Raw genomic sequence first — 26,773 nt, forward strand, 5'->3', positions numbered from 1 at the left:
AGACATAGTCGTCATCTTCTAGGTGCTGCACACCAGGCTGAAACTGCATGCCACTTGATGCCCTCTCATGTGCACAAAGTTCTTTACAGTATGCGTTATTTCTGTATTCACTCCATTCCTGTCCTTATTTTATGTTGCTATCCACAATTTTCTCCTTCCTTTTTTTCTCCTCCTGCATCCAGTCTGTCTTATCATTTCTGGAATGAAGCAATATAAATAATTAAAATGTAATTAAATTGCCCGGGCACAGGATGGAATTGGAGGGCTTTGCTTTGATGTTCTCTGCAGCTAAGAGGCGAGTTGTTGTGCCGGCCCTTGTTCTATTGATGTCTCCCCACTAGGACCCTGGCTCTTGTTGCTGAGCTTACACTCGCGGCCATAAGACGTTCGTGGGGGCAAAGGGCAGACTTGGTTTGCAGTGTTCTAAAATCTCTTGCAGTATCCTTGGTCTAATCAGTGCATGTTTCTTCCATGATGATTTCAGACTTCATTCTACAGGTTTGTCTTGCTTCACCTTTGGGATTACAATTGTTTCTTTTAGCTTAAGCATAGACATTGCAGGAAACACTCAGGACATCTATGAAATGCACAGATTGCTTGCCTCCCAAGAGTGTGGAGTTCACCGTAATGTCCAGTGAAGTGGTGATGTTGAGTTTTGTAGGGTCTCCATAAGTGGGACATCAAAAATGAGCACTATCTTATCTCTCTTTCATCCCCTCCCCTCCCCTCCCCTCCTCCTCTCCCTTCCCCTCTCCTCTCTTTCCTCCCCCTCTTCCTTTTCTTCTTCCCCTTCCCCTCTCCTTCCTTCTTTCCTTCTTTCCTTCCTTCCTTCCTTCCTTCCTTCCTTCCTTCCTTTTTCAATTTTGCAACAGGGTCTTACGTAGCCCAGGCTGGTCTTGAGCAATGTATTTAGCTAAGTACATTTTCTGTCTCCACCTCTCAAGTGCTAGGATTCCAGAACTGTGCCGTCAAAGCCCTGCCTTGCTTTTTATGTACTTGGTTGTTTGCAGAGAAGGTGTCTCAAGGCATCTCAAGCTGGCCTTGAAGTCCCTGTGTAGCTGAGCTCCTCATCTCATGCTTCTACTCCCAAGTACTAGGATTATGGGCATGTGCCTCCGCCCTGGCCGACTCTCTAGTGGAAAATCATAAACTCCTCACAGCTCTTGGAGATGTTTGCTGATTCTGTCAGCTGCACCTAGCTTATGGCAAAGAGTTGCTTAGTATCACGAGCTAGGAGCCAGAGTCCCATTAGGCTGTGACTAACTTTGTGATTTCAGATCAGTGACTTTACTGGACTGTCTCTTTATTCCTATTGGTGCAAAAATGAACATTAGCTCCTCTGGGGCTTGAAAGGGTTCCAAGGCACACTTGGGCTTGCTGCATAGGATGCCTGGTGTCCAATATGTGTTAGTTATTACCACGAGTTCCCTTCTTCTTAGTCTGTGTGTGTTAGTTCTGTTGTTGTATCTTCTGGAAAGATCACTAACAGAAGAAGTGATGGCTATTACACCCACATGGGGTGGTCATATATGAGGAGGGCTGCTGTTATTGCCATTTTTTTCTACTTTGTCATTTGTAAAAATCTTACTCCTTCCTTCTTTTCTTGGTTCCTTGTCACTCTATCTTTGTAAACATACTTCTATCAATTTTCACATGCTTAATTCCCTTCTTTGCTGTTTCCCTCCTCCTGTTCTACAACGCAAGGTATAAGAGGACAGACATGTACAGGAGCTACGGTGTTTATGCTACGCTAATCCTTGGCACCCAGAACATTGCTGGGCATGCAGTTGTCAGATGAATCTATGGTGAATCAGTGAACAGTCTTTAAATATCATCAAAATTTCATTAATATGAGCTTTAATGATACTTGAAAAAGAACAGGTACTTGTTTGGCTAAGGGCAGAAGCTCTTCTGTGGAAGTGGGTACTTGAAAGGCCAAGGGAAGAGGAGGGTTGCATGACTCTTTAAAGTGGTTGCTTTCCCATAATTCTCTAACAAATTAGTTCTGGTCGCTTTGTCACCGGCGTGAGTGCCCACTGAAGTGAGGCCAGGGTAAGGCCAGATGGGAAACCTCTCCATGCACTCAGAATACTGAATCTTTTGCTGTTTAGACACAGGATGTTTGATAGAAGTAAGAGGCATGACTATCTGAGATAGAACTCCCAGATCTCTGCTCTGGTGATGGGTTTGAGTTATGAGAATGGACCATTTTTGAGTGAATACTATTAGCTTCAATCAAGCTAAGTCTTGCTAGGTGGAAGAATTGTCAGATAAATGTAGCTTAACCTATGTTCATATTGTACATAATACATGTAAAGGTTCTATAAGGCATAGGTGGGGACATTAGGACAAAACCACGTACCTGCCATTTAGGGACTATCACACAGGGAAAGGAAAAAACAACACCAGAAAGGAAAAATAAAGAAAAAAGGTTTTAAGTCAGGTGTGATGGCACACACCTTTAATCCCAGCACTCTAGAGGCAGAGGCAGACAGATCTCTGTGAATTTGTGGCTATCCTAGCCTACATAGCGGGTTCCAGGAGAGCCAGAGGTATATTGTAAGACCAGGTGCCAAAAATAAATACATAAGTAAAAGTAAAGAAGAAAATATGAAACTGAGTTTCCTATTGCTAATACCTTAGAGATTTAAATTATATTTAGTTACATAGGTGTTTATACACACATGCATTGGACAAACTTGTGTGTACCATGTCATCCATGTGGAGGTCAGACAAGAGTGTTGGAGAGCTAGTTCCCTTCTCCCCGTATGTGGCTCCTGGGGGACCAGAGTCAGGTCATCCAGCTCAGCAACCAAGCACCTTCACCAGCCAAGCTATCTCTTTGGCCCCTAATATCTGAATATCATTTGCAAATAGCCTTTCTGAGTCAGGCATGGCTTGCCTGCTGCTTTAAGTCCTGCCATTTTCACTGTGCATCAGAGATAGACCTGTGCTTTCATAGCTAGAGGAAGTGAAACACACTTAGACATCAGGCTTTGCCTGAAACTCTTCATTTAACAAAAACGAAACAACAACAACAACAACAAATTAAAGGAAATAACAGCCAGGACCCCGGAAGCATGTTTGTGACGTAACTCTCACGGTTCCCTCTTCGCCTTTTCCCCTTCATTAGACAAAGAGCCTAACCTCCCAGAGAGACAGTACTGATGTCACAACAGCCACCCCTGAATGAGAACATGCGCAGAAACGTATGTGCACCTGACATGTGCTATAGTTCCTTGCCAGCTCATTTCCAGCATCAACTTGATTGGGTTTGGAGTCACTGTGGCAGCCTCTCTGTGTCTGTGAGCACGGCAGGTTCACTGGAGAGGGGAGCACGATCCTGAATGTTCACTGCATTGTCCCTCAGGCTGAATCTGACTGAGTGAGAGGAGGAGAAGGGCACCAGGGCATCCGAATACTCTGTTTCCAGACCAGAGACAAGGTATGAGCAGCTGCCTTGTGCTCCTCCACACTTTCACCCAGGACAGACTGCCCCTTGAATTATAAGCCACAACAAACCCTTTCCTCTTCAAATTGCTTCTCATCAGATCTTTTGGCCACAGCAACAACAAAAGTACCTAATGGAAAAAATGTTAGCACATATTATGGTTAAAAGAGGTTTTCAACTTGAATTATTCAGACAGAAGCTTACGTACTAACAATCTTCTTTGCTACAAACAGTGCCCTGGCTACGTCATTATTTGAAGAAACATACAAGTAGGAACCAGACAAGTTGGGACCTGATATGTCTGCCAGGATAGACAGAGAGGAACAGGAAAGAGGCTCCTCACTGTCCTCAAACATGTCCTGGCTTGCTAGCCTGCCTATGCTCAGAGCGGTGTTGAAAGTCAACGTTCCTTGGTCAATATGCTTCAGATGACATCCTAGAAGAGTTATGTATGGCACAGAAAAAGTCTTTGCTTGTTTATTTGTTTTTTTTTTTTAAAGATTTACTTGCTGGGTGGGGAAGGTGTGCACATGCACGTGTGTGTATACGCGTGTGCACACTGATGCTAGGCATCTCAATTATTCTCACTGTATCTTCTGGGACAGGGTCTCTCACTGAGCCTGGAACTCATCATTTTTGTGAGACTAGCCAGCCAATGATGGCCAAGGACCAGCCTGCCTCCACCTCCTTAGCACTTGAGCTACAGACTCAAAGCTCCGTGCCCAGCGTTCGCATGGATTCCAGGGGGCCTGCTTGCATAGCATACATGTTACCACTGAACTATCGCCCTTGGTACCTATTTTAGTTATGCAAGACTTTCATGAGACTCCCAAAGCAGAGAGTCTCAAAAAGGGTACTGGTCCTTTGATATCACAGGAGAAAAGTGTCCTTTGGATGGGGAAAACATGGTGGCTCTGGGGGGACAAGTAGGTTCCCTGAGCTCTTACAGCTGGTAAAGGCTCCAAGCAATGCCAGAACCCACTCTGTCCAGCTCTCTGCTCTCCTCAGTGCTGCACACACAGTTAATGAATAAATAGCCTTTTAGAAATTTCGTGCAATTTCGTTGTGAATGTTCAAAAAAAAAAAAAAAAAGAGTATAACATGACATTTATTTGTATGGAAGCCACTGCTCCTGAAGTGCTAAAAACCATTTCCCGCTTTCCTGGCAGTACAAATGTAAGTTACACCGTCTGGTTTGGATTATCTTAGATTCTGAATTAGTGTGACTCAAGCGAGTGAGGTTTCACTTTGAAGAATTTAATATCACCATGAAGACGCTCTGTTTTATATTATCTTAAATTCAGGAGATGGGTCACCTCATGTGTTGGCAGTGAGTTCTCCACACGCCTTATGTAATTCTCCTCGGCTCTATCACCACTGGCATGGCCCATGCCTCTCTTAAGAGCGGTCACTTAAGCCGAGTGCGGTGGCTTAAGCTTGGAATCACAGTACCGGGAGGTGAAGGCAGGAGAATCGTGAGTTTAACTCAGGGTGGGTTAACAAAACCCTTTGCTGAATTGAAGGCTGACCTGTAGCAAACATCTTTTCTGTCTCAAAGATCCCCTGTTTGGTAACATTTTTCACTCTTCTGAATGAGATCAAGAAAAGATAGCTTAGTTGACTTAGGTCTAACTTTGTGGTAAAGTCCATTAAATAGAGCTGGGCAACCTACGTGAGCTCTCAGAAGCTATGTTTATGTAAAGAAAGGCACACACGTAGGCCAAGCTCAGAGCTTTTAGTGGGCTGGGACTGTTGCCCTTAGACCAAGGTTCAAGTTCTTTTTCTTTATGGTGCTGAGGGTTGAATCTGAGGCTCTCACACGTGCTCAATACAGGATGTACTGCTGATTTCTGTCCCTAGCTGCACTTAGACCAATACCAATTTCTTGAACACAGTTCTTGCAAAATGCTGTGTCCTGACTTCAGCCATTTCTTAAAGACTTTGGAGCTCTGGAATTATGCTCTGTGCTCTTGCTCTTCTTGGGTCTAAGGATTTTAGCGTTCTAAGCAGCAGAGGGTATTTATATACTTTTAATGGTGTTATGTGCCTTCCCTCTGGGAGTCTTTAGTCATAACAGATAGATACAGTAACCACAGGCCAAAGCATCAGTTCTACCCAAGGCCAATGTGATGAGCCAATGAGTTGACCCCAGAACTACCGAAGCACTTAAAAGTCATGCCTATGTGTGGGCAGTAATGGTCCTCCTGAAAGCTGCCTTGATGGGGTCCCCTCTTCCAGTGAGCCTTGCACCTCCAACATGTCCTGAGTCCTCATGAGGCTGGGGAAGACAGCGGGTAGCTGAAATCTCAGGCAGGGGAATGTGGATAGACTCAATGCCCTGTGCGGATTTATTGTAGGCCGTGACGGCTCTTCTGATGGCGTGATGGACCTACCCCAAGGACAGAGTTCCACAATAAGAGGCTGAGCACTGTTACTCTGGAGCCTTGGCTTGATGAGGACCTCTGCCAATGAAAACTTATGGAGAAAAAATTTCTAAGCAGATTGTGCAGGTCAGCAGCACTCAGGAGGCTGAGGCAAGGGAATCATTCTGAATTCGGACCAGCCTGGGCTGTACACACTTATCTCAAAACACACACACACACACCACACACACACACACACACACACACACACACACACACACACACCATCACCACTATCACCATTATCACTGCCACCACCACCCTTTAAGCAAAATCCAGTACTCCCGTGAGCTGGCAAAAGTTGCTCCTTCCTACCTTCCTTTCCTTAGCTTGTGAAAGTGTCTCATGGCTGCCTCATCAGGAGAGATTTATGCATCAAGTCAAACAATGTCATAATTTACATCCCACCTTGGCCATCTTATTTGTATTCTCCAGTATCATCTGCTCACTGTTTCAGGGCTGCCCGGCTTTCCTAGGGACAGTGCTGCCTGGCTGTCCTAGGGAAACCATAAAACCCCTCTTGCCAGCTCTGCAGACTCTTGTAGGACTCTTGATTGTGAAATGAAACTGCATGGCTTCTAAAGGGAGGCATCTTCTGTGCCTCCACCAGCATTATCATGCATACCCTTGAAGTGAGAGATGTAAGACACGACAGAAGGATGAAGGATTCAGTGACAAAGCCTCAGTACAGAAGTCTTCCTACCAATAGGGGAGCCTTTCCAACATTCCTTTGTGATGCCTGAAGCCATTACTAGTACCAAAGCTGAATTGTGTTTTCCTGCAGAGAAATGCATATTTATGATAAGTTTGAGTTTATAAAGCATGTATGTAACAGATAAGCATCAATAGCTAACAATAAGATGGAATAATTGTACTGTGCTAACACATGAATATTAGTATCTTTTCTGGCTGGCCTTGGGCAGCAGACAGTACAAAAGCAAAATGCAGGTAAGAGGTGACTGCACTAAGCACCAACCTCTCTGTTCTCTGCTCTGGGAGTGTCTCTGAGTCCTTTAGGTTTTCATGCACATTTGTCTTAATGTGGGAATGGGTCCCTCTCTGTCAATCACTTTTATCGCTGGAAAAAAATCCATAAGAAGCTGACTTGAGACAGGGAGTATTTAATTTTGCTTGTGGTTACAGAGATCTCAAACCTGAGCCCATGGGTTCCACGGCTTTGAACCTGAAGGGATGCAGAACAGGACAGCTATGGTGGATATGTGGAGGAGCAGGAGTAGGAGGAGGAGGAGCAGGAGGAGGAGAAGGAGCAAGAGGAGGAGGAGCAGGAGGACAAGGAGGAGGAACAGGAGCAGGAGCAGGAAGAAGAGGAAGAGGAGGAGGAGGAGGAGGAGGAAGCTGTTCTTTTCATGGTGACCCTCAAGCAAAGACAGACGGGAAGGGAGCAGGACAATATACGTCCTACAAAGGCATGCCTCTACCAGCCTCATGCCTTCATTCAGGTCCCATCTCCAAATGGTCCGTTCAATATAAGTTCACTAATGAGTTCATCTACTGATGGACTTTTTGTCCTCATCATCCAGTTTCCTCTCAATGGTGTCCTATCTGGGGACCCTTTAGGAGTACGTTTTAAACATCCTCTCTGATAAGTTGTTCTTTTAGGGAAAACCAGTTTGCTTTGCTAAGAAAGCATTTAAACATGCATACACTTCCAGAATCATGACCGGAAGCTGTCACTCAAGGCACCCGAAGCATCCAGAGACAGTCAGGGAGTACCTGTGTCCACATCAGTAAGAGGCCACCGTCCAGCCCCACTCTGCAGTTACTGAGGCTGATGGTTGCGAGTACTCTGTCACTGCACTAAATTCTCATTGTCCTTGTTCACAGTGGGTCCCGGGGAAAATGTTGTATAGTAAATAGAGATTTTGTTCATGTAGACAAACTTCCAAGTATCTCTACCGTGCTGAGTGCTAAGCCTAAGGTTCTTAGGAGCTAGCGGTGACGCTGTTCGGGGTAAAGATGCATACAAGGAAGGGTGTGAAGCTGCACACAGTGAAATAAGATACACATAAGGAAAAAGGGGGAGAAGGAAACTGTTTCTGGATTGAAGAGGGACACTTGAGAGCACTTCGCATTTCCCACAGTTGATCTTGCCTGGGCATTAGGGGAGGGATGCACATGCTATACCCCTTCAGACTCTCCTCAGTGCTGTAAGATTTATTATGACAGTTTATCGAGCCAGCTTCCCAGTGTTGGTGACGTAGGAACGTCTGCCACACAGGGGATAGAACAGAGGACCTCACCGTGAGCTTCTCTCATGGCCCATCACAATGCGCAGCGGCCCGTGCAGCACAGAACTAGGCGGGAATAAATGCATGAGTCCATGTGTAGGTAGCAGATAGCTAAATGAGTGGCCTGAGCTCTTCTGGGAATGGGTCTCCTATTTATTTATTTTTCTAAGGCATCACGGTCCTTCATGGTCCTTTTCAACAGTGGTAAAAATGTCTGCTTGGTTTTACTTCATGGTATGACGCTCAAATAGGAAAATAAAAAATAAAAAAAGAGCTAGTTTAAATGTACAATGCACTTGATAATACTTTAGTCATGCAAGGAAGTTGTCTTAACGGGAGTCCTGTTCAGGAAAAGCATGGGACAAGACAACAGGAGAGATGGGAGAGAGAAAGGGGGAAAAGAGACAAATGTTAGGATAAAGAGAATGAGAGTAGGAAAGGAAATGAAGGGCAGGGGTGGGGGAAATAGGAGAAACAAGTAGAGAGTGTGATGCCTGTATTCAGGCTGCCGAGCCAATGCCAGGGATAGGTGTGCGTGCGGTACCGAGAGACATAGGGATCAGATGGGTGGAAGCACTTGCTCAAAGGCCTCAACCTGTTGGGATTCGCTGGGCTAAGCTGGACTAATGAGTCCTTGACCTTTAATGGTTCTGCTCAGCAGCTGGGGCAAGCCTTTTGGCCCTATCAGTCACAAAAAACCCAGACTCCACTTGCTTTCAGACAGCTGTCCCTGTTTTCTTTATAGTTTTAGCTATGGAATGGAATGTTCTTGATAGGACCTTGCTGGCCAGCAGCGTGAGGGTACCAAAGGCTGCACTCAAGGCTTAAGCCCTACGTGGTTTGAAGCTCAGATACAAATTAGCCACCACGAGTATTCACACAGAGACGCAACAGCAAGACTGCGAAAGGGGCGCCGGGAGAGGAAGCACTCAGTCGCAGGGCTGTGGGGGAGTGCCTGGGGGAGAGTGGAACCAGGGCTGTGGGGTGAGGACTCCCAAAGGCTTGTCATGTGCCCAGGGCCACAGAGGAGGATCCGAGGGTGTGAAGAGTTCATGGTCCTAGGCAGGAAAGGGGCGAACAGCATGAGGCACCGTGAGAAGTCCGGCGGAGTTCTCAGCCTGACCCCCACCATTCTTCTTTGTAGCCGAATGAAGGAGATAACAAAGAGTCCCTGAGGCTCCTGACAGGCCATAGCAGTTTTATTAAATAAATACTAACTTGTTTAGTGAAGAGAGTATCGAATTATAATAATTACAATAGCCAATCAACTTATTGGTTACTGTGTGCTCAAATGTTTGCACATTTCACGGCTCCCTCATGCAGCCTTAAAAAGAGGTGTTTTCTACTTATTTTATAGACAAAGAAATGGGTTGGTAAGGGATTTCAGAGACTTGGAAATGTCCAACACCCTGCTCTTAACCACTGTGCTCTGACAGTAATATTACAAAGTTATATTTGTAGCTGGTCCTGTGCCTGGCAGTGCTCCAAGCATTTTGCATATATTATCCCATTCAATTTTCATAAGCCAGTGAAATGGATGTCCTACTCTCATAATCCCTGCTATCCAAAGGAAGAAACTGAGTCATAGAAATTGTGTATAGTTGACCAAGTGAAAAGCAAGTCTGGTATTGTAACTCAGGCAATACAGCCCTGTCTGAGCTTTTAACCACTAAGCGGTTGCCCATTCCCTCCACCAATCTGCATAACTGGACACGTGGTTGGGTTTTAGTAATGGTGGTAGTGTGTGTGTGTGTGTGTGTGTGTGTGTGTAAATCTTGACTATGACTGAAAATAGAGGGGGGTGGCTAAAGCTTTACAGAGAGGAAGCAGTAAGGAAGATTCTATCTAGGGATTGCTAATATGGCTTAATTAAAAACATCCCTTACGTTTGTTTGTTCCCCAGCTGATGGCTTTGTTTTGGGAGGTGTTGGAACCTTTAGGAGGTGAGGCCTATGCAGAGGAAGTTCGTGAATCATTAGAGGCATGCATATGAAGATTATATCCTGATCCCTGGCCTCTACCCACATTCTATTTTCTGGTCCTCTGTGTACTCTGCCACACCCTTCCTCTACCGTGATAGTCCACACAAAGTGTGAACAAAGGAACTCGTTGGGATGCTTCTCACCCAAAGCCTCACACAGACCCACGCAGCCTAGAAATCCACAGGACAAAGTCACAAAACCAGGACTCCTCCTATAGTTAAATTCATGCTTCCCCCACTGTGATGTTTTGTTTCCCATTTAACAGTGGCTTTAAAAAAAATGTGGTGGTAACAGGCTGCGTTTATGAAACACTAAGTGTCAGGTCTGTGCTCTTGGCTTTGTAAGCATCAGTCTATTCAATTTTCACCACATGTCTTCAAAATGATTTCTATGAGTTTGTCCATTCTACAGATGTGAAGATTCCACATCTAAAGAGAAGTGACTTGCCCAGTCCTGACAGCTTGTTTATGCTGGAATGAAATTTGATGCCATATTGTCATGATTTCAGAACCTAGATGCTTTTTATTTAATTAAAAAAAGTCATTAGCTTACTGAGAGCTTCGTTTCATAATGGCATTTCCCAGACTTTCTTTCTTTCTTTCTTTCTTTCTTTCTTTCTTTCTTTCACCATCTCTGTAATCTCTGCTATTTTGTGGATTCTTTTTTCCTCCACTCTTCTCCACCCCTTTGCTTCTTCCCTTTCAACTCCCTACCACTAGATAGGATAGAAAAAAAGGATGGGGAGGGGGGTAAAGGATGTCATTATCTCATTATCATTAGACTACTTCCTGTTGTTCAGACTTCCTGGGCAAGTTTGACCTTTGGCCTTCAGGATATCTAATTTCTTCTTCTCACTTCTTTGCACAGAACTACTTGACACACCACAGCCAACGGCATCCAGCCACCCACCTATCCGGGGGGCTCTGGCATTTATATACCCTCGGAAAAGCTCCCAGAATTCCCAACAGTCACAGAAACGACCTGCAGCTGGCACAGTCACGCCTCTGCTAAAGGACGAGGCAAATCATAGTCACCTGCTATGAAGCAGCCCCACATGCCCACACCTGGGATTAAAACATTCCCGTAATATTTCTGTGTTTTTAAAAAGGAACCTTCTTCTCCAGCTCCCCTCCCTCCCTTCCTCATTCCCTCCTGCTCCCAGAAGCGTCTTTCCTAGTTCATTTTCATGTACCCTTTGGCTTCTCCCCTTCTCCAGTACCTTTCCTCTCCTCCCACCCCTGTTTCCCACCTAGTTTCGTAGTCCAGCCCATTGTACTTATACACAAACATTGAAAGTTAGGATCTTCATGTAGGAGAGAACATGTGACTTTTGTCTTCCTGAGACTGGGTCACTCAGTTCACACAATAGTTTTCAGTTCCATCCACTTTCCTATACTTAAATTTTTCCTTCTTCTTCTTCTTCTTCTTTTTTTTTTTTAACAACTGAATAAAATCCCATTGTGTATGTACAGCGTGTTCCCACTATTTGTTCTTCTATTGATCAGCAGTGAGGTGGGTTCCCTTCTCTTGCTCTTGTGGCTAATGCAGAAATGAACACAAATGTGCAGGCATTTCTGGTAGGGTACAGAGTCCTTTGGGTGTATGCCTAAGAGTGATATAACTGAGCCAGATGGTAGAGGGACCCCAGCACTGACTTCTGGAGTGATCACGCTAGTTCCTGCTCCCAGCAGTGGTTGCAGGTCAGGGCTCCTCTTTCTCCACAGCCTTGTGAGTTCTCTGTTCTCCTGTGGCAAAGAGTCTCTCTTGTTCCGTTCATTTAGAGCCCAGACTCTTACTCATCAGTCACAGCTGGCATCAAAAGTGGCTTTAAATGATACTAATTTTTTCTCCTCCACATTTGGTCATGTTCTTACACTTAAAAAAAAAGTGGGGGCGGGAAATAAAAAAGAAAAACCACAGAAGAACTTAGCCTCACTAAAGACACACCTAACCTACCAGGAGACTTTTGGCACCCCCAAACTGCCCAAAGGCAGAACTGACAGCTAATACGAAGAGAGAGACATAGTTTATGTCTTAGTGTGTCTACGTTTTACTGCATCAGACAACTATTATCACCCTGTAAAAAACAGAAGCAAAAATCATATGCAGTTTGGCAAAGTGGCCAAAGTCAGTAGTCAACAGCTCTTAATGAATGAGTAGCAGTGAATCCAATGCTTATTTGACACAGGAACAAATATTTTATTTCTCAGTAATGAGGTGTCATTTTGTTCATTTTATTTTAAATAAAATGGTTTTTTGTTTTAAAGTAGAAAAAATTCAGACTCAGAAAATTAACTTTCCCAGCTACTAAAACATTGGTAGGTAAGAAAGTCAGGGTTTCTACTCATGTCTGTTTACTTCAAAAACTTTTATTAATATTCTGTTTCTTTTTCTTTTTCTATTATAACATTTACTATTGCTTTGAAAAGCATTTTTTGGTAGCCAGGCATGGTGGTGCACACTTGTAATCTAGCACTTGGAGAGGCAAAGGCAGGAGGATCTCTGTGAACTTGAGGCCAGCCTGGTCTACAAAGCAAGTCTAGGACAGCCAAGGCTATACAGAGAAACTCTGTCTTGAAAAAAAAAACACCAAAAAAAGTACTTTTTGAGAATTTCATAGGTGATGCAATGACTATTTAACTTCTCCAGAGTCCTCTGAGTCTCCCTCAATACATTCGGCCTCCTGGCTTTTCTCCTTCTAACTCCTCTTCTCCCTTCCCTCTCTCTCCTCCCCACTCCTCTTACTCCTCTTCCGACTAAGTCAAAGCTGTGATTCCCATGTGTGCACAGGTATGGGCTACCCACTGGCGCATGGGCAATTTTCTACATCCACAATCAGTTTCTCAAAGAAGAATTATTCTCTCTCCCTCTGTATCTTCCAACTGCCAATTGTTCCTCAGTTTGGGGTGGGTCCCTGTGAGCTTTGCCCCTATATAAGTTGGAATTTTGAGTGGCTTGATCTTCTACAGACCTTGTGATAGCAACCACAGTGGTATACGTTTATGGATACAGTGTCTGTGCCATGTCCAAAGACATCGCTCCTTCCTACCCTTTGGCTTTTACATCCCTTCTCTTGAATCTCATGAAGCTAAATTTCCTAATAAATACGTTTTTGTTTTTGCTTTACTTAATAAAGACAGATGTAATGATTTGAAACACCGGTAAGGAGGGATATCAAGAGCATCCCCCCCCCCCTTCCAGTGGTGCAGAGGATTGAATTCCACATTTTGAATGTAATAGATGTGTGTTCTGCCACTTAGCTTTGTCCTTAGTCCATTAGGAGCTTGTTTAGTGTATCATGTCAGCTTTGAACTTGTGATTCTCCTGCCACTACATCTTCTGCATATTCTGTCAGTCTGCTCCACCACAAGCCATAACATCAGCTTTGAAATGTTCAAGTGTTCTTTGAATTGAATGCTCAGACTTATCAGCCCCTCGGGCTCTGAATTCCATACTCCCTTTCTACAAGATGGAGCAACCAGTAATATTGACTCAGGAGGCTTGCATGTTCTGCAGATTACTTATGCAGCTTTCTAGGCATTGTTTTTCCCTCATTGTAAGATGAAGGGGGGGGCGGTGAGAACTCTGAGCATCTAGGCCTCTCATTATTGATAAGGGGTTCTCAGTTAAGTCTTTTAAATTCAGGTGTGTGAGACAGACTGTCATCTTGCAAAATTTGTATTTTCCGATTTCACTCAATCACAGAGCATCAGTGAAACTAGTAATTTTCATTCTTTCTATACTTGTGGGGACTAAGGTGTAGGTCTCTGTGTTTTCAAAGGTTTGTTACAAACCATATCATATTTTATCTCTTCATAACCCAGAGGAAAGGAGACAGCAGCTCAACTGGGTCTGAGTTCAAATCGTTATCTATGAAATGTACATGATATTAGCAGACTATGTGTATTGCATGCATACTGGGGAGTTTGCCATATAATCAAGCTGAACTAATGTAGGCTGTTGGGGTGTCTTGCTCCACTTACCACCCATTCCTGTTTAGAAAGTTCTGTCTTGAAGGGAAATGCTTATATAGTGCATTATGTGTGTTTCAAGGCTATTTTGCGGGAAGACCAAAAGGAAAGGTTCTTGTGGGAGAAATAGTGAACCATTAGCTTTAGTTCTGTGTCTATCGGTGCCCAGTGCACTCTTTTTGCCTGCCATTGTAGGCATCTACTCTGAGCTGCACATTGTGGTAGGCATGCAATGTTATAAGTGGTATATGTTTGTCTCAGCCTGTTTATAGGTAAGGGGTAAGTCAGAGGTGTAAGTGAAATAAACAGTGTGCCAGGCACTTGACAATTTTTCAGCTGAATAATGAAAACCAACTGAATAATAAAAACAAGTGCGGATGTTTTGGTGTGTGTGGAGGAAAAAAGAAACCTAAGTGCTAGGGGAGTTTGGGAAAGTTACACTTGGACTACTTTGTTTGAAGAGTTGCTGTTGCCTTGACAAAGCATTAGAGGACTGGTGGCCCACACACCTGTAATCCCAGCGTTCAGGAGACAGAGACAGGCTGAAGTTTAAGGCTAGCCTGGGTTACATAGTGAAACCATGCCTCAAAACAAAACACAATAAAAAAGTCAGAGGAATGAAGGTCATTGGAAATAGAAGAACCAGTGCGCAGAAAGGAAGGAATGGTAGAAGAAGCTGGCATGCTCAGGGAATGCAAAGGTATCTATACAGGTAGAACGCAGAGACAATGTAAGCCTTTGGCAGCAGTTGAGCCCAAGAATTGGCCTGTAGACTGAAGGGATCTGTACGCTTTTCTAAAGAGGTGGACATTTATTCTGAAAGTAACAAAGCAATACTATATGATTTTAAACAGCAAAAGTGACACGTCTCTCTCTTTTTAAGAGAGCAATCTTGTCCATGTGGAGAAGTACTGAAGAGTGTATTGGAATATTAAATTACTGAAACATTGAACGGGGACTTATATGTCACTACCGTCTAGACAAGAGTAACGAAGGCTGTGTGTTGAGGCTGCAGTGCAGGCATAGGAAAAGCAAGGTGGGCTGGGGAGGCACATTTGAGAGACTGGTTATTGGGGATGGAGAGCAACTTAGTTGGAGGAACTAGGGTGATGCTCTGGTTTTTTTTTGTTTTCTAACTCTGAGGATGGTCAGGTAGGGCTGGACATTGTAAGGGTAAGATCAACATCAGTGTTGAATTCTCTTTCTCAGCCATGCTGTGCTTTGGTTTCTTGGGGGACACTAGGAAGAGTCCAAGAAGTCTTTGGAAGTATTTTTTTTCCAGGGGTTTCAGAGACAGGTGTGGGATGACAAAAATGAACACAAAAGAGAAATATTAGTGGGGTATACAAGAGATGAACTTGGGCTTTTGAAACAGCAGTAGCATCCCAGGAAGATGGGCACAGGAAGCCATTTGGTTTCTACCTCTGTCTTCAGAATCCAGTGAACTTGAGTCTGAATGGTGATTGACAAAAAAAAGACTGAGAGTTGTTGTTCTAGGCGCCTCGCTGGGCAACACACTTTTCTTATAGGCAACTTCAGAGTAATTAGAGAGAGATTTGATAGTTACTGGGCTCCTTCTTTCTTCATACCTCTGCCACAACACCACTCACCTGCAGCTGAATCAAATAAAGTGAGGGAAGTGCAAAAGGATCCACTGGGATATATGCTGAAAGACCTCTAGTTTGTCAATTCAAAAATTTGGTGAGTTATGATTATTTTGGGTTTGTTTTTATCATTCCCAGAGGCAGCAATGATGGTAGTGAATTGGTTATCTTAATTATAGTCAGTGTACTTCTTGGTGTGAAATATTTTTATTTTATTTTACTTTATTTTATTAGGAGCCCTGCCTCAGATTTTTTTTTCTCCACAGAAAGGCTCTCCAGAGTAAAGTAGTCGGTTTTTCAGAAGAACTTTTCTTTTGATTCAGAATTTTATCATCAATTCTTATGCTAAGAGGGGTCAGGAGTTGGGCCATTTCTCACATTTACCCTTGCCGCTACTCATGAGTAATGGCCTATATCACATCTATTGTCTGCCTCTGAAACAAGAAACATAAACACCGAAGCAAAGAAATTCAAGATCACGCAAAAGGCCACAGAACAAGGTAAAACAGAGTTGGTGTGAAGAGGTAGAAAACTGAAGGTAGACCAGATGGTTATGCTGGGGAAAATGCTTGAGAAAGTTGATGGATCAATATATAAAGAACGAGCCAGTTTTCCCAGGTTTAAAACAACAGAAAACAACAAAAATATTCTGAAACGCTCTCAGTAAATTTGAAAGCATTTCTACCAATGAGTAACGAAGCTAAAATTAACCAGGGGTCCTCATTCCTAGCTGAATGCAAAACCCACTGAGATGCTCACTGCAGCTTTCTGCCCCTTCCCACGGCTTTCCTGTGATTTATGCTGCCAGTTGCTGCTGCCCGGAGGAAACCTGGGTCTCCAGATACCTTTTCCCTTCAGTTGTGAATTGATTTCCCCAAGCTCCAACTGGGACTATAGATTTGAGGGGGCTGGGCAGACAGAAAAAGTGCTAAAAATGACTGAAGTCCATGGGGAGAAAAAAAAAAAAGTGAAACCCAAACCCAAAGCAAGGAAACCAAAATGGCTTCCTAGTAGAACCTATTTTTGGAAATGCAGTTGTTATCATTGCTTTTTTTTCTTGCTACAGGAAGATGATATAGATGATCTGCATGAAACAACACCTTCTTATAACTTTACAGTGTGGCACTTGCCTATTAAAAGCTCAGCGGAGACTTTCAATGGAGGGGCTGCTTTGACAATGGAAACATGGCTGGGCTTCCGTGGGGTGCCAGCTGAGTCAGTTTGGAAATGAGCAAAGGAAACAAAGACCACACCAACTGAGGAGGTCGTGGAGTGTGACAAGGGTCTGCAAGAGGCCATACCGTGCTGCCTAAGTGGAGAAAACCAAGCCTTTTGTGTCCAGGACGAGTGCAGAGAATGATGGATGCTTTCTGTGCAGGGGCTCAGACCTTCCTGTGCATTGGCCAGGCCACTGCTGGGTCGGGTAAGGCGACGGGCTTGGTGGCGTCTGGCCTTTTGTTTCAGTGCCTTCGGAAGCAATGGCATCAGATTTAATGGACTATTGGTGCCTCCAGAGAGTCAAGTTTTATGCTTCTGTATGTTTATTTTATTTTATTTTATAATAGAAAGGTGCCCTTTATTCCTAGCTAGGAATAGACACCAAAGCTTTTTAATGAGAATAATAATAAGGCTATACAACTTCATCCTTTCAAGATATTCTGAAAAGATCATTTTATTCAGTCCTCCATTAAGAGAGAAGAAAGTAACACAGCAGTGAGTGCTGAATGCAATCTTCCTTCCTTCCCACCTTCTCCTCTCCTCTCCTCTCCTCTCCCCTCTCCTCTCCGTTCTTCTTCTTCTTCTTCTTCTTCTTCTTCTTCTTCTTCTTCTTCTTCTTCTTCTTCTTCCCTCCCTCCCTCCCTCCCTCCTTCCCTCCCTCCTTCCCCCCCCCTTTCTCTCTCTCTCCTTTCCTTTTTGCCGACAAACTTTTGAACTTACCGGTCCTCTCTCCTCCCCACTCATGCATAGCAACCCAACATCTGTGGGACTAAACGAATGGTTGCACATTGCTGTCACCCAAGAATAAACTTTGATCTGGTGGGTGAGTAGGGTTCTAAAAGAGGTGAGGGGTCTGGGATGTGGAGCCTAATTCTTCCAGGAAGGTGGTTTGGGGAGGGTTCCTAAGGCCTAGCTAATATCTCTGCCATGAGCTCTCTGGGTTGAGATGATGGCAAATCAGGATCTACAGAGTCAGAATTAGAAACAGAAAGGGCTTCTTTGAAAGGTACCTCTATACCAACATGATGCACTACCTGGCATGCTTCAATTACCCTAAATACATGAAAAACTCCAGATGTAGGACCTCAAGCCCTCTGATTAAATAAGAACTAATATACAGGATCAAAAGTTAGGATGCCTTAGCCAGGGATGTTTCAATTTTGTGATACACAGAGCACTTCCTTTCCTTTTCATCTCTTTTGGACCAACTGAAACCCTACCAATATACAGATTAATTAAACCCTTCATCTATCCCATAGGCATTGATATGTTAAGTGCCTTGAGTGAGCACAATGTAAGCCGAGCACCGGGGAATACAAAGGACTTAAAGAAACATAGTTAGTCTTTGAGAAGTCTATCATCGTACTGAATGAGCAAGGAAATAATTCACTAGTGACTGGAGAACAATGCATCTTGGTACAGTGGAAGTGTGATGCTGCAGGGGAGGTGACGGGCTCTGGGATGTAGGGATGTGTCATGGAACCTGGCCAGGCTTGAGTTGGCTCTTGAGGAATGTGCTGGGTTTAGACTTGTAGAAAGAGGAGGGTTGTTTTTCCTTGTGGGATGGGATGTGTATCTTCACTGTGTGTAGGTAATGTATGAATTTAAGGTTTCATTCATTTACTTCCTCAGAGGTTTCTTTCTCTCAAATACAGGAACCATATCCCCCTACCTCCTTACTCTTATGTTCCATCCTTTCCCCTCCCCCTCTCCTCCTCCCAACTAACACTTTTTCAGATGGCCATCTTGATTGGGCTTTGTTCTATAATCCTCCAGACAGCATGCATTATAAGAGAAACATAGTGGGTGCTATTGGAGGAATTAGCCCATGGAAAAGGATATCAGCTGCTCATTTTGCCTTCCTTCATTGTGGTGGGCAGGCTGAGATCCATGTTTACTCTCTCCCTTGTCTCCATAGTGATGAGCTGATGGGCTTTGGTGCTCAGGGTCCTTATGTTGACCCTCATGCTGTTCAAAGAGAGCATCTTCTGGTGGGGAGTTTTAGTAATTTCTTCCAAGCATGTTCATGAAGAGTTTATAATCAGAGCTGGTGTTTCATCTTGAATATTGTCTCCGTTATCTCTTTAAACTCCCTTCCTCAGAGAAGTCTTCCCTGACAGACACACACAGCCAGTCCTGTTCTTTTTTTAATTGTGATATTTACATCCCAACTTGTGATTATTTATTTACCAGTGTGATCATATAACTGCCTGCCTTTCCATCTTGAGTGTGAGCTGTGTTAGTCGTTAGTCAAGGATCTATCAAGTTGGGCTCAGACCAAGACATTAAAAAAAAGAAAGGATAATGCATGGATGAAAGAATTTCAAAATAGAAGCAGGAGTGGGTAGAGATGATGGTCCTGGGAATCAGGACACTGTATGGTTTCCTCACAGATCAAATTTCTGAAACCACCCAGCCAACTAGAGACAGAGACAAAGAGACAGAGAGACAGAGAGACAGAGACGGAGATAGAGAGGCAGAGACAGAGGAAGAAAAAGAAATAGTAATAAAAGAAGAGAAAGAGAGAAGAAGAAGAGGAGGAGGAAGAGGAGGAGGAAGAGGAGGGGAGCAGGAGAGGAGGAGGAGAGGGAGAGAGGGAGAGAATGTCTGCTGTCTACTTCTTGAGGAAAGGCATCTGTGCCCTTTGAGTGAACTCAGAGCACCTTGGAACTGTGTCAGGATGCTGTCTGTGGTTCCACGGGGATGTCTCCAGCATCACCACAGGATCCTGTGCTGTTGTCATGTGGGTTTTCATTAGGGAGAAGAGATCAGTTCAGAAAGTCAACTTCAGTTACAATACATATCCCAGGAAAGAAATTCCTTGATGTTCCATGTCTTTAGTTTCTAACTAACTGACTTTGTGTTTGTGTGTGTGTGTGTGTGTGTGTGTGTGTGTGTGTGTGTGTGTGTGTGTGTGTGTGTGACTGGAGGTTAATATCAGACTCTTTTCTCAATTATTCTCCAGCTATTCTTTTTGAGGAAGCTGATCCAGATAGCCTGGTTCCAGGGATACAGGGATCTACCTGTATCTACCCTGCCAGTCCTAGGATTGCAGGAATGCATTTCTGTGCCTTAAAAATGTTTTATGTTGGTGCTAGGGATCCAAACCCAGGTCTTCTTGCTTGTGCAGTGAACACTTTACTGACTGAGTCACCTTCTCAGCTTCTCTTCCTGACTTTGGATCTAAAGAGTTTAGCTTCATATTTTGGGCATTAAAATGAGATCAGTACACAACCAGGCACTACAAAGATGGGCCCTGCTCCCAGTGCCTGAGTTTGCTGTTCACAGCAGCTCTGTGTGATGGGTATCACTGTATCAACATTTAATAGAGAGTAAAGTAGTGGGAAAAACAAATGGCAGCCCTGGGGTCTGAGGCTGTGCTTAGGCTTTCTGTTCTGCCTTCTAGTGCAGGTAGATTTTTTTTTTTTATGTCTTACTAATACCCCAGGTTCCCTATGTAGTGCATAAACATCTAAGTTACTGCAGCAATTCTATGAGGTGAATGCAATTACTATGCTCACATTATAGCAGATGAAGTCAAGACTTAGGGAGGTTAGGACATGTACCGAAGAGCACAGAGGCATTGCTAGACTCATCCACCAGCATGTTCCAGTTGTTTCCAGACACTCTCTATCCTCTATGTGTCCCATCAGGGCAGTGGGACAGGGTAGTGTGGTGGCATTGTTGTGCCCTACTTCCTCTGATGGTACACTTACAGTGTATAGGTGGTTTCTCTTTTCATTCTTTCTGTTTGAAGTGAGTGGGGCTGGTGTCCTCCTCTACCTGCTTCCACCTAAAGTCCACTTTTATGCCAGTGAAAAATAAGAGGATTTCCAACTCTACAAGACAATGCTCTCCAGGACAGCCAGAACACTACGTGCTAGTGAGTGGAAACCGAAACTCCGTTCACAAATGAGATGCCCCAGTGTGTTCCTTTTCCTTGATCTTGACCCAGTCTATTGACACATACTGTCTGTACGCCAGGCAGAAGATGGGCCCTGAGCTCCACTCCCCTCTCTCTGTACTTTCAGCCTCCCTCCTTGTGGTGTGCTTCAGGCCCCTATTGTCCATCTGCTTCTGTAGAGATTAGCTCAAGTGGGGCCCGATCTTTTCAAACTCAAATTTCTAAGTGCTCTTGTCATTATCTGGGCCCTGATTCTCCTACTAGGTCTTATTTGGTTAGCTCCAATGATTTTGGACGTTTCTGGTTTCCTTGAGAAAGATTGTTTGGTCTTAAGCTCAATCCCTCTGAATTCAATGTTAGTCCCTCTGCCAGCCTGGTCAATCCTGTACAGACCCAGCAAGTTTCTTTCCTCAGTCTGATCACACCGGCAATCCTTAAAACGACTTTACAAATCTTAGAAACAGGAAATGATTATCCCTAACTCTGATCATAGAATCTTTCAGTCCTAGCAATGTTGCAAACAGAAAATATTTTCAAGCCTTTTTTTCCCCTCCTACAGAGAGTTTAAACACCGAATCTGATTGAAGTATGTGGGACTCATATAGGTTTGGAGATAGATATACACGGCACTATTTGTAATAGTTAATTTGGATGGGGAAATGCATTGTGGGTCTGCAGAAATGGCTTAGCTAGTGAGGTGCCTGTGACACTAGAAGACTAGAGCTAGGGACCCTAGCACCCACATAGAAAGTTGGGGTCATGGTCACATCTGTAACACCAAGGCTGTGGGATGGATTTAGGCCCATCTTTACAGCTCACTGGCTAGCTAGCCTAGATGTGTTTATGAGCTCTGGCTGCACTGAGAGACTGTCTCAAGAAATAAGTGGAGAACGGTCAAGAAAGATACCTAATACTATCATCTGGCTTCCACACATCCACACGAAACTACACACACACACACACACACACACACACACACACACACACACACACACTCCCACATTTACACACATACACATACGCACACACACGTATACACACACACATGCCCACAATTTTTAAAAAGAAAAGTTTTTGTGATGATTGGTAGAGAATATAGATAAAAGTACACATAAACACACATGAGTGTGTCTTATTTACCAAGAAGGAAAACAATACTGATGTAACATATAAGGTGAAAAGAAGACATGAATAAGTTGTAAAATCAGAAAAAAATGCTCAATGGACTCTTGAAGTAGCAGTCAGTTCACTCTCATGACTTGCTAGTACTGCTAATAAGTAGCAGAAATTCAAATAAACAAATCTCAAGACTAGTGACACTTCAGAGAAATGGAGCAGCCATACAATAGCTACATAGTGATCTCTACTAAAGAAAGCAGTCACGAACTTAAATAAAAAATGTTTTTTGTAATCTTATACATAATCTAACATTTAGAAGCAATCCACTATTGGTAGAATGGCCAAATAGGTTATATTCGTCAAATAGAATGTCTGATAGTCTTTGACAGATGTTTGAACTTTACTTAGATATCAGATGAAATACCAAGAAGAGAAACTGTAGCTGTTGTGATCCATACATTGTAACAATGTGCATGGCTATGTGGATAAACTTGTGTATAGGCAGAAGATGAGGAGAACATTCGTCAGCTCCCACCTGGCTGGCTGCAGCTATTACAGATGACTTGAATTGTCATCTGCATGGCTTTTGTAACTTTTCCCCTAATTTTTTTTGTAACAAATCTATGTTATTATACTCAGAAGAGTAATTGGCATTACTAACATGTGAGCATCTGCATTACATGAGTCATTACTGAATTTTCTTCTTTAGTTTCACTAAAACACCAGGGCAGAGAGAAGGGCAGTCAGTACCTTCCTTCCACTTGTGACGTCTGGACTAATGCACACTGTTGGTGTTGAAAAGCACTGTACGTGTCTCCAGGGTCTGGAGGGTGGGTCCTGGAGGGGAGCATCTCTAGGTGCTTGATCATTTTGTTAATTGAGACAAGTTTGGTTATATAGTCTAGACTATTCTGGAACTTACTATGTGGTTCAGGCTGGCCTTGGTCATGACATGATCCTCTCAGCTAGCTGCCTTGGGGTGTTAGAATTACAAGTGTGAGCCACTCTACCTGGCTATCAGGTTCTGTATCAATACTCTTGTGCATTCTCCTGGCAACCTAGCTGTTTCTTGCGGCGTCATCCTATGCTCTTAAATGCTATTTTTAATGGAAAAAAAAAAAAGAAGAAATTCTGATTTCAACTCTACTTTTTACAGCAGAACCTCTGCTTCCTGGGTTTAGATTGGGCCTTCAAGATTTCCTGGGGTGGGGACTCAAGTCTCTGTGGCAGAGCTGTGCTCTTCTGTGAATATCTGTGAAGTCTCACTGGTCCTGTCTGTTTCTAAGTGTAACTTACTTGCTCAGGAGCTGTGCTCTCTTTTCCTCTCACAACCTGCTTGTTAGGCATTTGGTCCTATTTTGTTCTGAAGTTTAGACTGATGACGGTCTAAGGATCTAAAAGGAGCATGGACCCCGGCACCAGTTTGTCTGAGTATGACGCTGGCTCTGCTACCAACTGGCTTTGTGTCCTAGAGTAAATCACTTGACCCATCTGGGCTTCAGTTCTTTGTCAAACACTGGCAGTAATCTATCACCTAAAGCTTGAGGATGTTGTGAGGATTAAATGTGTTTTTTTAAAAAATGAAACTCTTCGCTCTCTCTAGATTATCTGGCACAGAACGAGTGCTCTTGAAGTTGCAACTATCCCATTATGTTCCCCAAAGACACCAGATGTACCTCTTCTGTTTACCACACCTACAGAAATGGGCTGGTTGTTTGTGGTTTCTACATATCTCTAAGAAGTCTATTACCATATCAACTTCATTAACTTGTTTTTTTTTAAAATAAAAGATTTATTTTTATTTTAAATTATGTGTATATAGGTGGGTATATACATGTGAGTGCAGATGCCTGCAGAGACAAGAGGCCTCTGATTCTGCTGGAGCTGGAGTTATAGGTAGTCATAAACTGCCTAATGTGGGCCCCGGGAAGTGACCTGGGGTCCCCTGGAAGAGCAGCACCATCTCCTAACTGCTGAGCCATATCTGTAGCCCCTGAGCTGGATGTCTTAATAGAGCTTGGCATTTGGTAGCAATTCTTTCAAGCTCTCTTATCCATTGTCTCATTTCATTAGTTAAGGATTATCATGACTAAGTAACAACAACAACAACAAAATGTTGTAAGAACCACTTCTAGGGTTGCGGAGATGGTTCAGTGGGCTGAGTGCTGGCCACGTAAGTGTGACTGGCATTTGGATGCCCCACACCCATGTGAGAGCTGAGAGGACCTGGAGATCTGTCTGTATTCCCAGGATGCAGGAGATGGAGAAGAGGTTTCCCTGGGTCGCGTGGCTAGCTTGCCCAGTTATATCAGCAAGCTCAAGGTTCAGCGGGAGACCCTGTCTCTGTATATGACATGGAGAACAATATAGGGATATACCCAGTATCAACCTTGTTCCTCCACCCTCACACATGTGAATATGCACTGACATGTACATACGCATCCATACATGTGAACACACACACACATATATATACACACATACATTCACACCACACACATACATATGCAAAAGAGAAGAAAAGAACACTTTCATATTGAAGATGTCTAACCCAGGTTACTGCAAAACATTGTCAGAAAACTAGTCATATTTCCCCCACTTAATAGTTCTTCATTATAATCATCTTATGATTTAGAGTTTGTCTTTTTTAGAGTCTAAGATTTTAGGCTGCGAAATCATTTCCCCTATTTAAGCCACCTATACAGTTCTTTGTTAACTGTTTATTGAGAGATGAAAAACATATTGATTGAATAATTAGATCCATTTCTCTTGGGAACATAGATAACAGTTTGTGACATTTTGTTTTCTTCCTTCCTTTCTTCCTTCTTCCCTCCCTCCCTCTGTCCCTCCCTCCCTCCCTCCTTCCCTCCCCACTCTCTCTTTGAGATAGGTAGCCTTGATTGTTCTGGACTGGCTTTGTAGACTAGGATAGCCTTGAACTCACAGAGATCTGCCTGTCTCTGCCCCCCCCCCCCGAAGGCTGGGGATTATAGGAGTGTACCATCACACCAGGCTTATGTTCCTTTTTTGCAATCTCATCTTGATGACTAAAATTTTTGGTATTTTCTACCTTCAGAGCATGTCAGCAGTACTAAGACTGGGGCCACTGGAAAATCTGATTCAGCGGCTTCCTCCTCTCCAGTAGATATGACTGCTGTTGCCTCACGGCTTTGAAACATGCCACCAGACAGGGTCACAGCGTCCACCCTTTTTACAAATGTCTTTACACTGACTATCATGCTCAGTTTTAAAAAGTGTACCATTTTGTGTCAAAAATAACAAGACTTTTCAGTTACAGGTCTGAATAGTTTATAGAATTTTCTATGCATGTTATTTGACTTAATCCTTAAAGTAAGATTCTATTATCTTTTTAAAAGGTATCTCATTAAAAAAAAATTAAAGTACAACTACATCATCTCTCCTTTCTTTTTCTTGCTTCAACTCCTGCCATGCTGCTCTCAGTCCCTCTCAAATTCATAGCCTCTTTGTCTTTAATTGTTATGCTGATGATGGTGATGATGATGTCTGCATGGAAATAAATATATACATACAAGTGCCCTACTGAGTCCATTTGTTGCTGTTTGTATGTATGTCTTTAGGGCTGACCATTGGTTTTGGGTTGTCTTTAGGGTGCTCATTCTTGTGCTTTTCATGACACATACATGATATATATATAAAGTCTAGAATGCCAGGACAGGGAACACTTTAGACCAGTCCCTCTGGTCTAAGCTGAGAATACCTGCTTTGCTCTCATCCTGGTCTCTGGTGACACATATAGATCAGGCAGGCCCAGTGCTGCCCTGGTATGTCCCTTGCTGTTTGCGATCATCTGGATTGTGGCGGAGCTCAGTGAGGAGCACTCTCATTAGTCTGTCTTTGCTCTAGCCTTTCCTCTGTGCAGACTGTCACTGAAAACCAAGATCAGGGATTTGGTGGCTCAGGGCTGCCTTCTTAGGCAGAGAACAATGGCTCCCGCCGCACCCCCCCCCCCATCCTCCCCCTCCATCCATGATGCAACCAGCACATCGGGGTATTTGTGCCAAAATCCAGGGGAAAAAAAGCATTTGACGAGATGCGTGGTGTCAGTGTGTTGCAGTGTCTTGTGATGGAAGGGTGGGCTCAGTTTGTAGGACAATCTCCCTGCTCTATACTAACAACACAGGTTGGAAGGGCGAAACTGCGGGGTTCATGTTGGGGCCGGGAATCGTTGCCTGGCGTGCAAAGAGAATTCATCTTCCGAAGTGTTTTTCCTTTCCAGTCACGTTCTACTGCTGGAGTTAGTCAGCGAATTAATAGCTGCAGAAATGCAAAGCTCTTTTCTTATTACACTCTATCGATCTGATTGCAGTGTCATTAATTGAAAGACTCGGAAAGCGTGATGGGGAGCTGAGCCCTGGAGTCTACGTGCATTTGGGCCCAGATCTGTTTGAAAGGAGCCTTTTGGTCTGACGTGAATTATTCTTTCTTTGTCAATTCTTGTGAGAGCTTTATTCAGGCCTCATGAGATTTACAATGCGAAATCGTACACCGCCTTAAAGAAAGATCAGAGCTCACGGTGCTGATCTGTGGGGTTGGGGGTAACCTATTCTTGACAACACTCTTTTATAGATTACCTACATATGACAGGGAAGAAAAAAAGAAGCAAACCCACCCCCAAATGTGGAAGGCAGACATTTTGGCCAGATTAGCAATTTTATTTGCAATAGTGCAAGTTATAAGGTTGTTCTTATTCTTCTCCATTCTCACTCTAGGAATATATGAAACTCGAGAGAGACTGGCATATATTTAGAGATTTTGTTTCTGGTCATCTTGCTATTTTGATTGCTTAACCCATTCTTCCATAGATTTCGCC

General features: G+C 43.6%; 1 long non-coding RNA gene across 1 annotated transcript in view; it reads left to right on the forward strand.

The window, feature by feature from the left end:
- Positions 1-26,773, forward strand: part of LOC311598598 — a 512,559-nt gene that overhangs the window by 143,089 nt on the left and 342,697 nt on the right. The gene's annotated exons all lie outside the window — the stretch shown is intronic.

The sequence above is a fragment of the Acomys minous genome, assembly GCF_964271855.1.
Source record: "Acomys minous genome assembly, chromosome: 5".
In the NCBI taxonomy this organism is placed as follows: Eukaryota; Metazoa; Chordata; class Mammalia; order Rodentia; family Muridae; genus Acomys; species Acomys minous.